At 41.2% G+C, this 13334-nt stretch overlaps 1 pseudogene; it reads right to left on the reverse strand.

Annotated features, from left to right (window-relative positions):
• Positions 1–208: 208 nt before the first annotated feature.
• Positions 209–772, reverse strand: LOC115871015 (annotated as a pseudogene).
• Between the last annotated feature and the right edge of the window lie 12562 nt (positions 773–13334).

Consider the following 13334-nt stretch of genomic DNA (forward strand, 5'->3'; position numbering starts at 1 on the left):
GATCTTCCTGCACAACCCCTGATATAGAACTGAGAGTAAATAGAATTAACAAAAATGTACCATTCAAACCTTTGTTACAACAATAAAAGGGGGCAGAGAACAGTTTCTGAATATTTTATTCAGAAGGCCAGACTGTATCACTACAAGCTAAAGTCTTGGTTGTGCTTAGAACATGCTCCTTTCTACAATCTATTCTGGAGAAACAAAACTATACCCTTTCTTTCTTAGAATCTTGGACTGTGAAATGGTCATTACTAGGATCCTATACACACTCAAGATGATGCGCGAGTTGAGGTTTTGAATAGCTATTCGTGTACGTGGACTTTCCTGTGCATTTGTATTGGGGGGATCCAGTTCAGTGAGGCTCTTGGTTAAATCTATGGGTTGAAAGAGGCATCTTGCTGTGATAGCTTGTGTCATATATTGTTTCAAAATAGTGTCCAAACTGGGAAGGCAGGGGTTTGGGCCGCACAATATTCTTTAGGCCATATCTTTCCTGGTTCCAGTTGCCCATCAGAGTACAGGTTGAATAGGAATTTTCATAAGTGGTACATCTCCATCCATACTGGAAACACGTGGACACATCATTCCAATCTGTCCACGCATCACCATGGCCATCAGCATGAGTGATGCTGCCACAGGGTGGGTTTGTGAGGAAACACACCAGGGCCTGTCCCTACCCTGAAGAGAAATAAGATGCCGAGTAGCTTGTGCAGGTTGAAGGTTTCCTCAGAGAGTGGGTGAGATCCGGGTCCAGCTGGTCCACGTTCATCAAGAGGCGTCGCTAACCTGGCCTTTCTAGTTCTTCAGGCAAAGAAAGACTAGAGGTCACTCTGGTTCCCTTTGGCCATTATTGGGGAGCCACAATTGACGTGTCTTTTCACAGGCAGGGACAAAGCCAATACCACAGTTTGAAAGGGTGGCATCCCTGGTAACTGTTCCGATGTCACCTGCCTTTGTGAAGATAGATGTGCTGATGTCACCAAGCAGCAGGATGCCTGAAGCAGAGCTGTCCCACAAACGACACCAGGCTTGGTACTCAGACTGGGGATCTAGCCACACAGTCTCAAGGCTATCCATCACCATCCATTCCACAGGCCAAACCAGAAACCTAGGGCTCCTCTTTCACTCCGACTTTTTCATCAGCCTCCTATATCCATTACATCACTAGGCCAGTATGATTCTTAAATCGGTTCAGGACTCATCGTCCCCACTGCCAAATTCCCCATTCCAATCACTATTGGCCCATGCCTGATTGGCGCAGCAGCCTCACTAGCTGATGTCTTGGTCATTAGCTTTATTCTGCCCTAGTTGTTTCTTTAAGGGAAAGCTGAAGTTTTAAGGAAACATAACTGCCACCCTCCCATTTAAAATCTCAGTGGCTGTCCATCGTTCTTAGAATATGTTCAAGGTTCTTATAATGGTTTAGCAGACTCAGTAATCTGACCACTCCTGAACTCTGCAGTCCTGTCTGTTTACCACTCTCCCAGCAACGTTGTTTCACACAAATTAAAGTCTTTTGTCTCTTCGATAAATATAATTTCACACATAATTCCTCCTCCTGACCCACATGAGGTGTCTTCTCTCCCCCTTAGCTTTCAACTCAGCGTCACTTCATTCAGGTAAACTTTCCACTTCAACATAGAACTTCACAAGGGCCCCCTTCCATGCGCTACCGGAGCACCTTGAATGACTGCGCATAATCCATCCCACCGTGTCAGAATTGCTTCTTTTGCTGCACGCAGCCTCCACTAAACCGTAGATTCCGTGAAAGTATAGGTTGAACTGTGTTCTTCCAAGATCCTCAGAGTGGCCTCGTATTTCCCCAAAGCCCCTTACAGTGGCCGCGCAGATAAGCGCTCACTATTTCTTGGGTGAATAGAACGGAGGCGAGAGAAGCACCTGGGGAAGTTGCGGGGAGCAGACAGAGCGAGACAGGGCCATTTCAGAAGTTAGAGAACCTTCTATGACAGAAGCAAGCCGGGAATGACAGACCGACCCCTCCTTCGCATGGGCCCCGCCCCACTTCTTTCCCACACAGCTGCCTTTGGGCCTGCCCTTTGGCGCTCTGATTGCTTGTGACCTCATGCAGGTGTAAGGAAGTCGCTGGTGCCCTCCCTGGGCTCAGAGGCATTTTGGTTTCCTCGGGAACTGAGGAAGTGTGGGAACAGAATCGTGAGATGCCTCTCTTTTGCGCTCCTGGTTGCTTCGAATGATGACTTTTGACGTTGACTAATGGCAGTGGTGACGTTGTTAAGTGCTTCCCAGGTGTGTATGACTCCTAGAAGCTTCGACAGGATGACGCTCTGCCCGGTCCAGGGCCATAGTAGGAATGTTTCAGCTCAGTGTCAACCCACCTCACTGAAAGTCTCCTTTTCTTCCACATAATGTTTTTCTTCAGTGATCAGGCCCCGGTGATGAGCTGTTCAAGGTAAGAAAGATAAAGCTTCAGCATTTATGCTTCAACGTGCATTCGAGCTTCACTTTTTTCCAGAACGGACTTGTTCATTCTTCTTACAGGCCATGTGCATGAATAAGCAGTCCTGGAGATCTGCTTCGGAAATTAGCCAGAGAAATAGAACATGGTAAGTAGCGCTGACACTGTGGTTGCTATTGGTCTGTTACTGTTGGTGCCATTCGGTCGGTTCTGACTCAGCGCAATCCTATGTACAATGGAACAAAACGCTGCTCAGCCTCGCAGCATTCTCGCAATTGTTTGAGGCCATTGTTGCAAACAATGTGTCCATCCCACTCATCGAGGGTCTTCCCCGTTTCCCCCCATCATTGTTGTTAGATGCTATCCATTCAGTTCTGACTCCCAGTGACCCTGTGTCTAACGGAGAGAAACACGCTCTAGTCTGGACCATCCTCACAAACATTATGTTTGGGTCCTTCCTCCACTGTAGGAAGCATAAGGTACTGCTCCAAAGTCTGGTCCCACTCACCTGATCACATGCCCCAAATAAATGCCGTGCCTTTCTCACTTCTAAAGAGTTTTCTGATTGTACTAAGTAGAAATAGTGTTGGGTACATGTGTGTTTGCTTGCTCTCAGCAAAATAACCAGAATGCTATAGAGGCACTCTACCAAACAGTTCAAGTAAACAAGCAAACAAAAGCAAATAAACTCACTGCCATCAATTCAATTCCAACGAAGTGATTCCCTTTTGGATTACAGAACTGTCCCTGTGGATTTCTGAGGCAAACCCTTTATGAGAGCCCCAAACCTCATCTTTATCCTGTGGAGTGGCCAGTGGTTTCACACTGTTGACCTGTGTCCAGCAACCTAATACATAACCATTTGTCATCAAATAGTGATGTCATAGTCACCTGATGACTCATGATAGATATATACTTTCACAATCATGGTGGCAAAGAATCTACTGCTTGCATTTTCTAACAAGCAATTTGAACCAAAGCACAAGCAAATATTTCTAACCATTTGTTTCTGCACATCCTAAAAGAACTCACTGATTTTTTCAGACACCGACCTTTCTTCCTTGTCAAATTTTATGGGAGACGATGACCCTCCCATGATTAGTAACCAGCCTGACAACAACAAATGATCACAACCACAAATATTACAGAGAGAATGTGAAAGAAGAAATGTGTGCATCTTCTTCAGCCAATCACACTAAGCATTTCCTACAAAGATGGTGTTCCAAAATATTTGTGAGATAGACAAATTATTATCTTTCTCCATGATTAAATTTAGATGAAACCCTGATCTTTGATTCAAAGACTAGATTCCCATGTAGCAGGTCACAAACAAACGCACAGAGTTGTGTGCCTATTCTATACTTAAACACAAATACTGGCCTGTAAATAAAACACTAGCTCAGGAAAAGGCCAGCGCTCATATTTTTTAACACTGCCTCATATCTCTAGCAGCAACACTCCATTTGGGTCTGCCATAGATCTCTCCATAAAGTATTGTAAATCTTTTTTAAAACCAGTCTATTAATACATGTACTTAAAATCAATTTTGCAATTATAATTTCAAAGGTATACAAAGATGACTAACAGATTTCAAAATGCCAATCATGAAAATTGAATGGATTATTTTCCTCCCACTTAGACATGCAATCTATACCTTTTATTTAATGTTCACTATGATATCCAACCACTCTAAGATAATTTTTAAAATATCACCCAAAAGCTCAATGCCACTGAGTTGATTCCAATGAGTAGAGGCCCTGTAGGGCAGTGTGAACTGCCTTTGTGGGCTTCCAAGACTGTAAATCATATGGGAATAGAAAGCCTTGTCTTTCTCCTGAGGAGCTAATGATTTCAAACTGTCAACGTGGTAGTTAGCACTCCAACATGTAGCCACTACAATAACGGAATTCTCCTTAGAAGCAAGGATATTGAAACTTTGTCTCATGTGCTTTGGACATATCATCAGGACAGATTAGTCCTCAGAAAAAGACATTATGATTGGTGAAGTAGAGAGGCAGTGAAAGAGAGGAAGACCCTAGATGAGATGGGCTGATACAGAAAGAAACAAACAAACAACAACAAAACCGACAAAATAGTCAAAGATCTTCTGGAAGAAAATGTACCTAGTTATAAAGGGGGAGAAAATAACCACTCATGAATCTGAAAGAAAGTCACCATGGTGTATCACAATCAAATTTCCAATATAAAGAATAAGAACAGAATCCTGAAACAATACAGAAATAAAAGAAAAATCGCCTATAAGAAGATCCAATAATCCTGAACTCTCATTTTTTTCAGCAGAAACCATGCACGCAAAAAGGCAGTTAGAGGCAAGAGCAACAAATAAAACAGGAATGGTGTAAGCATCATTGTCAAAAGAAACTTTTTAAGATCCATCCGAAAATACAATGCTATTTTAAATAGTATAGTATCCGCATACTTATAAGAAAGACCTGTTTTGGCATATGTACAAACAGAATCTTCTTAGATGCAAGGATGGTAGGACTTCATTTTATGAACTTTGGACCTATTATGAGGAGGGGCCAATTCCTGGGAAAGACATCCTGCTTGATAAAATAGAGAGTCAGTGAAAGATAGGAAGGTCCTCAATGAGATGGACTGACACAAGGCTGTAACAATGAACTCAACTACAGCAACAATTGCGAGGTGGGTGCAGAACTGAGCAGTGGTTCTTCTGCTGTTCATGGGTCACTATCAGTGGAACTGACTTGACAGCACCTAGCAACAGCAAGGTAAGTGAGTTAGTTAATTGTGCCAGCCTGGCCAATAATCACATGTGGTGCTGGTTGAAAGGTGGAGGGATAAATGGGTGGTGAAGCCTCGCCTTTCTAGTTCTCGGGTCTCTTGTTTTGTGATGGTTGCATCGGGTGAAGCTGCCTTAGCAGTTCCCTGCTTCAGCTTGCAAGATGGATTTCCTACAAGACATCCCCAAAGAGAAGCTGCATGGCTCTATCCCGATGCAGCCCTGGGTGCTGGAGCAGCCATGTGGAGACCCCTGCCAGTGCTGAGATGCTTACACGTTCACTGACTCAGCTTTCCTCCTGCAGTTGGCATCATTGCCTCTGTTTTGTGAGGTGAAGGACTTTGCGGACTGGTGTTGGGTATGGGTTAATGTTGGACTTGTGGGCTTGGGCAGCATTGGGTTGGGATGTTTTCGTGATGCACATTTTCTTTGCATAAAACTCTCTCTTATACATGAGTTGCTGTGGATTTGTTTTTCCAAAGTACTCAGACTAATACAGTAAGAAAAAACAGTTAATAGGATTATTGTTCAATGATACATCAAATTATTATGCCAGAAAATTTAGAAAACAGCTAGCTCCCTGGCCAACTGATTGAATAAGAAATTTGTGTCCATTCCATAAAAAAGATAATAAAATTGACTAAAGAAATTATTGGATAATATCATTAATACCATTAAATCACCCACACATATCTTGCTGAAGATAACTGGAAAATAGTTGAGGAATTATGCCAGCAGATAATTGCTTGAAATTCATGCCACATCCAGAAAAGTATATGAGATGAGGGATAGCATTGCTGATGTTAGATGGGATTTGGCTAAAAGCAGAAAATAGCAGAAAGGTCTTTACTTGGGTTTTACTGACTAAGAAAAGGCACTGTACTATGTAAATCATAACAATTTATAAATAACAGAACTTACTTATACTCATAACTTACTTGTGCTCATGCACAACCAGAACAAGGTACTATTGCCCGGGTTCCAGTCAAGAAAGGTGTGTGTCAGTTTTGCCTGATATAACCCTGATCATTTCTGTATACTGAGCAAATACTGATAAACTAGACTATATAACCCTGATCATTTCTGTATACTGAGCAAATACTGATAAACTAGACTATATGTGAAGAAGAATAGGGCATCAGGATCTGAAGAAAAATCATTAATAAACGGATAAATCTAGATGACATAACATTACTTGCAGAAAGTAACGAGGAATTAAAGTAAATACTGAGGCACATCAAAGACTGCAATGCTCAGTGTGGATTGTACCTCAAAAAACAAAAAGAAAAATCTATATAAATGCACCAATAATGAATTTAATGACAAATGAAGTTCAAAAACAAATAAAATATTTTAAATTGTCAAATATTTCATTTTCCTTGGATCCACCTTCAACACCCGTGGAAGCAGCAGTCAAAAAATTCAATTGTCACCTTACTACAAATGACAAAGTCAAATATTATAATGAAAATGTGCAAAGACCTAGAATTAGAAGAAAAAAAAAGGAAAAACAAGCTCAACATATCTAAAACTGAAAGAATTCAAGAAAAAATGGAAACCTCATGCTGTGACTTTAAAAGATTCTATGAGCAAAATCTTGAATGCTGTAGGAAACATCAAGTGAAGACAGAAAGGAAACACAGTCAATAGATCAAAAATAAATAGTCGACAGTCCATCATTTTAGGAGGTAACACTGTGTTAGGCAGATTTCTCTAGAGAAACAAAACCAGGACACTTATGATTTTAGACAGATAGATGATAGATAGATGATAGATAGATAGATAGATAGATAGATAGATAGATAGATAGATAGATAGATCAGGAAGGAATAGAAGAGCTAATTAGTCCACAGAGCAGTACTGAGGGCTCAGTTCAACTCACTTTCATGGATAAGTTAATATACTGAAAGTCCTTCAACTCACACTGGCTGCTGGTCCAAGGTCAAGGAAGCAAACAAAAGAATCTGCCTTCAGGTAAGACAAGCATGGTCTGCTACAGGCAGCAGATGGTAGGGTGGGGCAGCAATCATCAATAGCTGGAGAGCTTAGCAAAGTAGGCCCAGTTGGAGTCTCAAGCCCTATCAATGCATGCATGAATGCCAACACGCCCACCAGCAGTGTGGCAAAGTAGGTCCTGATGGCTCTTTAAGATCTAGGGATTCATGACAAGACGACCCAATTCATGGGTTGGCTCAGCCCACAAGTAGCGCAGCACACTGTTGGGAGAAAGGACTAGCTTGAACAGCAGCAAGCTGACCTGATCATCAGGGAGAAAGAGACACAGGAGGCTGGCCTCAGAAAGCATTCATCTCGGTTGCCCTCCAATCAAGATGCGACCTGATTAAACTCCACTCACATGTTCCTATGGAGGCTTAGTTGGCACAATAAATCCAACTATCACACATAAGACCAAGAAGCAATGGCGTTAAAGGAAGAAGTTTAAGCTGAATTGAAAACATTAGCCAAAAACAAGGCTCCAGGGATTGATGGAATAACAACGGAGATGTTTCAACCAGCTGGTGAAGCACTGGGAGCTGTCACTTGTCTATATCAGGGTATTTAGAAGACAGCTACTTGGCCAACTGACTGTAAAAGATCCATATTTCTACCAATTCCAAAGAAAAATGGCTTAACAGAATGCTTAAATTATAGAAACGTGCTATTGTTATCATAATGCAAGTAAAACTTTGCTGAAGCTCATCCAACAATGATTGCAGTAGTATATTGACAGGGATGTGGCAGGAGTTCAGGCTGGATTCAGAAGAGGATATGGAATGCTATGTATCATTGTTGATGTCAGATGACTCTTGGGTGTAAGTAGAGAATACCAGAAGAATGTTTACTTGTGTTTTATTGACTATGCAAAGACATTAGACTGTGTGGATCCTAAAAACTATCGATAATATAAAGAAGAATGGAAATTTCAGAATACTTAATTATACATATATGGAACTGGACCATTGATCAAGATGCAGTTGTGCAAATTGAACAATGGAATTCTGCCTAGTTTAAATGCAATAAAGGTGTGTGTCACATGGCTGTCTCATCTCAACAGGTTTTCAATCTGTACATTGAGGAACTCATCAGAGAAGCTGTGTTATTTGAAGAAGAATGTGGCATCAGGATTGGAGGAAGGCCTCTTAATAACCTGCAATATGAAACTAACACCACATTGCTGGCTGCCTGTGAGGATTCGAAGCACTTGCTGATGAAGATCAAAGATTGTATCCTTCTTATTGATTAAACCTCAATGTAAAGAAGACCAAAATCCTCACAACTGGACCAATAGGTAACATCATGATAAATGGAGAAAAGATGGATTTGTCAAGGATTTTGTCTTGCTTGGATCCACAATAAGTACTCATGGAAGCAGTCGTCAAGAGATCAGAAGATGAGTTGAACAAGACCTCTTATAGTATTGAAAATCCAGGATGTTACTTTGTGAACTAAAGACTACCTGACCCAATCTACGGTCTTTCCAATTGCTTCATTTTCACATTAAAGTCGGATGTTGAGTAAGAAAAACTGAAGAAAGATGAATGCATTTGAATGTGGGTGTTGGGGAAGAATATTGAAAGTGCCACGGACCACTAAATGGACAACCTTTCTGTCTTAGAAAAAGCAAGGTCAACGTGCCCCTAAGAGGCAAGGATGGCAAGACTTCCTCTTACATTCATTGGACATGTTGTTAGAAAAAAAACCAAAAAAACAGTCCTAAATAAGGACATTAAAGTGGAGGGGCAGTGAAAAACATGAAGGCCCTCAAGGATATGGATCGGCACAATGGCTGATACAATGAGTTCAATAACAGAAACACTGTGAGACTAGTGTGGGATGGGAGTGCTTCCTTCTGCTGTATACAAGGCTACTCTGGGGTGAAACTGACTTGATGGCACCTGACAACAACCACAAACAACAAAATATTTCTTTAAAGTATTTCAACGCACATGGATCACCTTTAAGACTCATGAATGCAACCCTGATCACCAAGTCATGGTATCTTCAGCAATCTGTATATGTGAATGTCAGACACTAGGAGATTAGTGAATTTGAATTATGATGTTGGGAAAGGGGAGTGCAGAAGAACAAAACAATCTTTTTTGTAAGAAGCACAGCTATAATGCTCCCTAGAAATGAGGATGGACAAAGGCCTTCCTCTCCTATACTTTGGATATTTTCTCAGGAAGGACTCTTCCTTAGAGAAGGCCATACCAAGGGTTAAATAGGGGGTCAGAAAAAAAAGAGAGTAAATCTCCAATTGAGATGTACTGACGCAATGGCTACAATGACTCAAACGTAGGATGGCATGGGTCTGGGATGTGCGCCATTGTATTGTGCATGCAGTTGCTATGAGTGGGAACCAACCACTAACAACAGCAGCAACAACCACAGTGCCCCATACTCAGAAGCTTATCTCCATGCAGAGTTAATGCACCTGCCACGTAATTATTTCGAGTGTGGGCTTTTTCTGATCACTGAAACTTTAACTCCATTCTCCCCCTTTACCTTGTTGCCTTTGGCAAGTTATTCTTTTCCCCTCAGTTTTATTGCCATGTAAATCACATCGCATAGAGTTCGATACCTCAATTCCATCAAGAAGAATTGCACAATCAGGAGTAGAACATGTTATGCATTCTTTACTCATCGTCATTAGCTCCCATTTCCCCCAACCTCTTCTGCCACACCCCCAAGGAATCATGAATCCAGTTACTATTGCTATACACTTACCTATCCTGGATGTCATATACAGAAAGCACATAAAAATACAAAAAGTAACAATAACAGAGTGAAACGGATGATAATCTCAATCAAACAGAATGCAGAAAATATGAAAAACCTGAACGAATTTAAGTGGATAATATAGGAGATCAGGTGATGGGGTGCTAAATTTCAACCTAACTGCATCTGCAGCAATCCACTTTGCAATGCATTCTGCACAACAAAGCTATTCACATCCGTGGTCCATGATCTGAGGAGATTTACCAGGGGCTACATCCACATGTATTTTCCCTTCTTTTTATTTTTAACTGAAAATGTTTATAATGGATCAAAATGGAGATCAAATAACAAGATATTACATTTTAACATAATCATCTCCATCATAATTGACTTTACAATGTTCTCTATTCACATACCTTAATTATGATTGGAGGTAATTCATTGGAGGTTTAATCCCTGTGCACACCCTACAAATGGGTTTTAGGCTTCCACTATCATCCATTGCCTTCTGCAACCAGATGTTCACAATTTAAGCTCTGATGCCATTTGCTCCTTTAGATTTGGACTGCATTATTGACAATCCTTAGATTACACAGGCTGGTGTGCTTATTCCATGTGGACTTAGTTGATGCCTCACTTAGATGGCTGATTGTGTGAAGACAAGCCTTTAAGACCCCAGGCACTAGTCTTTCCGATAGTGAGGCACCATCTATCTTCTTCACTACACTTTGCTATAGTCCATATGGCAGTTACATAATCTCCTGTCAACTTGAACAAAGGGGTGGAGTCTAGCTTGTCAATCGGGTCACAGCTTGATGACCTCATTTGGAGGTGTGGCAGAGATAATTAGCTCACTGAAGATCAGACCCACTCCCACTGCCTTATCTTTCCTGCTGTTGAGACACTCAGAGACCTGGAAGAGACATGTGGAGACCCACAGCAGTATTGAGATGCTTCCACTGCCACTGGATCCACACAATCTTCTGCCCACTGGCCTGTGATGTTCCTGCATTCAGCATCATTACATGTGCTGTGTAAGTCTCAAGACAAATTTATGAACTAGTATCGAACATATGGGCTAATATTGGACTTATGGACTTGATCTGGACTGGGCTGGAATGTTTTCTCAACATACAATTGCTCTTTTACATAAAGCTCTTTCTTACACACATATGAGTGTCAATGAATTTGTTTCTCTAGTCCACCCAGTCTAACACAGCACCCATGTCTTCAGTGAACTCTCTGAGAGCAAGCATCAAGCAAGGCCATGTGATAAGAACTGATTGGGTTTCAATTGTGGCTAGAGTTTAGTGGAAGCCCCAAATCCATTCATGCATCTATGGTCTATATATGTCTTTGTTTCACCTTAGAGACATCATTGTCATTTTATGTTAGAGAACATTATTATGATTCATCATTGTCATTTTATGTTAGAGAACATTATTATGATTCACTTCCACTGCTATCAAGTCCATGTGACTCTACAGGACAGACTATAACTGATCTGGTGAGTCTCTGCAAATCTTCCCAGGAGTTGAAAGCCTCATCCTTCCTCTGTGGAGTTGGCTGGTGGTTTCGAACTGTTGACCATGTGGTTAGCAGCCCAATGCATGAGCACTAGTTTAGCCAATGATCTAGAATTTCAAGCACTATTGAGGAAAGGAAATTATTCAAGTAATGGTGATCTGTGAACCTCAATACATCAATTATTATCTCATACAAAAAAAACCCTTTAGTGATTGGACACTATTTACACAAACACTAGGCATTAGTGTTAGGGCAAATCTTCTAGTAACAGTCATTCATAACAGCAGAGCCACACCTACCAGATTAATGCAAGCCACAATGAAGCAAGGATAGCATCAAAATATTGAGCATTTGGTAGTTCCAGGCTACCATTCATTGGGCACCCTTCAGGCTAAACCAAACCAAACTCACGGCCCTGAAGTCACTGTTGACTCATAGCAACCCACTGTGGGTTTACAAGAAACTATAACTGTTTACGGGAGTGGAAAGCCCAGTCCTTCTCCTGTGGAGCTCCTGGTGGTTTAGAATGACTGACCTTGAAGCTCACAACCCAGCTCACGACCACTACACCACCAGGGCTTCATAGGCCACAGATTCTAACCAAAGTCCAGAGTCCGATGGTCTTATGTCCTTGGGCTAGTAGTTATTTGGTTCTTTTCACAGTAATGAGCTGCAACCTTAAGGCAAATGGGTACAGGTGTGTTTAAGACAATGCGCAGTTCACTCAGTGGGCATTGTTCACTTGGAGTGCTTTCGGTGTGACCTATGAAAAATGCTGTGCATTAGGCAAGTTATTTTAATTTCTTTATACTTCAGTTCTATTATCTGTTAAGTAGAAATAAGGATACTGTTTCCATCACTTTGGTGAAAATAAATAGTGCACGGGAAAGAAAGTATTGTTTGTTATGCAGAACAGAACTTTGCGGCACTTGAAATAACATTTAACTTTCGTGCAATTAAGACCAAGTTAGTCAATCTAGGTCATTTTCAGGTTTCTTGATATTCAAATTAGAAAATTATGCATACCTATTTAATAGGACTGTGTTGTGCCTTATTTCAAGTATTTTAAAAAAGATATTGAACCTGTCCTATATGATGGATAAATAAAAGACACTGGATTTTATTTAATTACTTTTTTAGGTTTTATGCTATTCTCTATTTGCACCATTTATCTCTCCTTCCTGTCTATCACCACGAAGGAGTCCCAGGGACACCGAGGTTATGTACTTGGCTGCTAATCTAAAGGTTTGCAGTTGAAACACACCATCCCTTCCATTGGAGAGAGAGGGCAAGTGACTGATCCTCATAGGGTTTGAAGCCTCAGACACTCTAAGGAGGCAGTTCTACTCTGTCTTATAGGGTTGCTGTGAGTTAGAATTGGCTCCAAGGAAGTGGGTTTTTACCCTTACATTAATTTTCCTCTCCCTTTATTTATGCATCAAATTATTGGAATGTTACAAGATTGTAGTTATTGGATCTGTAATTATCTCTCAGCAATCGTGGACTCAATTTTTTTTTAATAAAGAAAGGAACAAAACAGAGGAACAAATCCTTTTTTTTTATTAGAGACCTGGCCAGTCTCAGTGGACTCTGCCTGTTTTTAGAAATGAACTTTCTTCTGACAGGAAATCTGTGGTGCTAAGATTAGCTAAGAGCCACATCACACCGGCCTTGTGGAAGTCAGCAAATCGCTTCTCTGACCTTTCATTTCCTTCCTGGAGAAGGTGGGTGAAAGTCAGAAAGAATTCTTGTTCCTCCTAATCACTGCATCCTTTGATGCACCTGGAATGTGCAAAAATGCCTTCAGCAGCTAAGGAAGGAAACGGGCACACATACCGAGCCGCTACCATCGTCATTATCCAGCCGTGTTATTGTGGTTAGGTGCCA

The sequence above is a fragment of the Echinops telfairi genome, unplaced genomic scaffold (assembly GCF_000313985.2).
Source record: "Echinops telfairi isolate 266 unplaced genomic scaffold, ASM31398v2 ScPeMD7_3533;HRSCAF=4204_0, whole genome shotgun sequence".
Taxonomy (NCBI): Eukaryota; Metazoa; Chordata; class Mammalia; order Afrosoricida; family Tenrecidae; genus Echinops; species Echinops telfairi.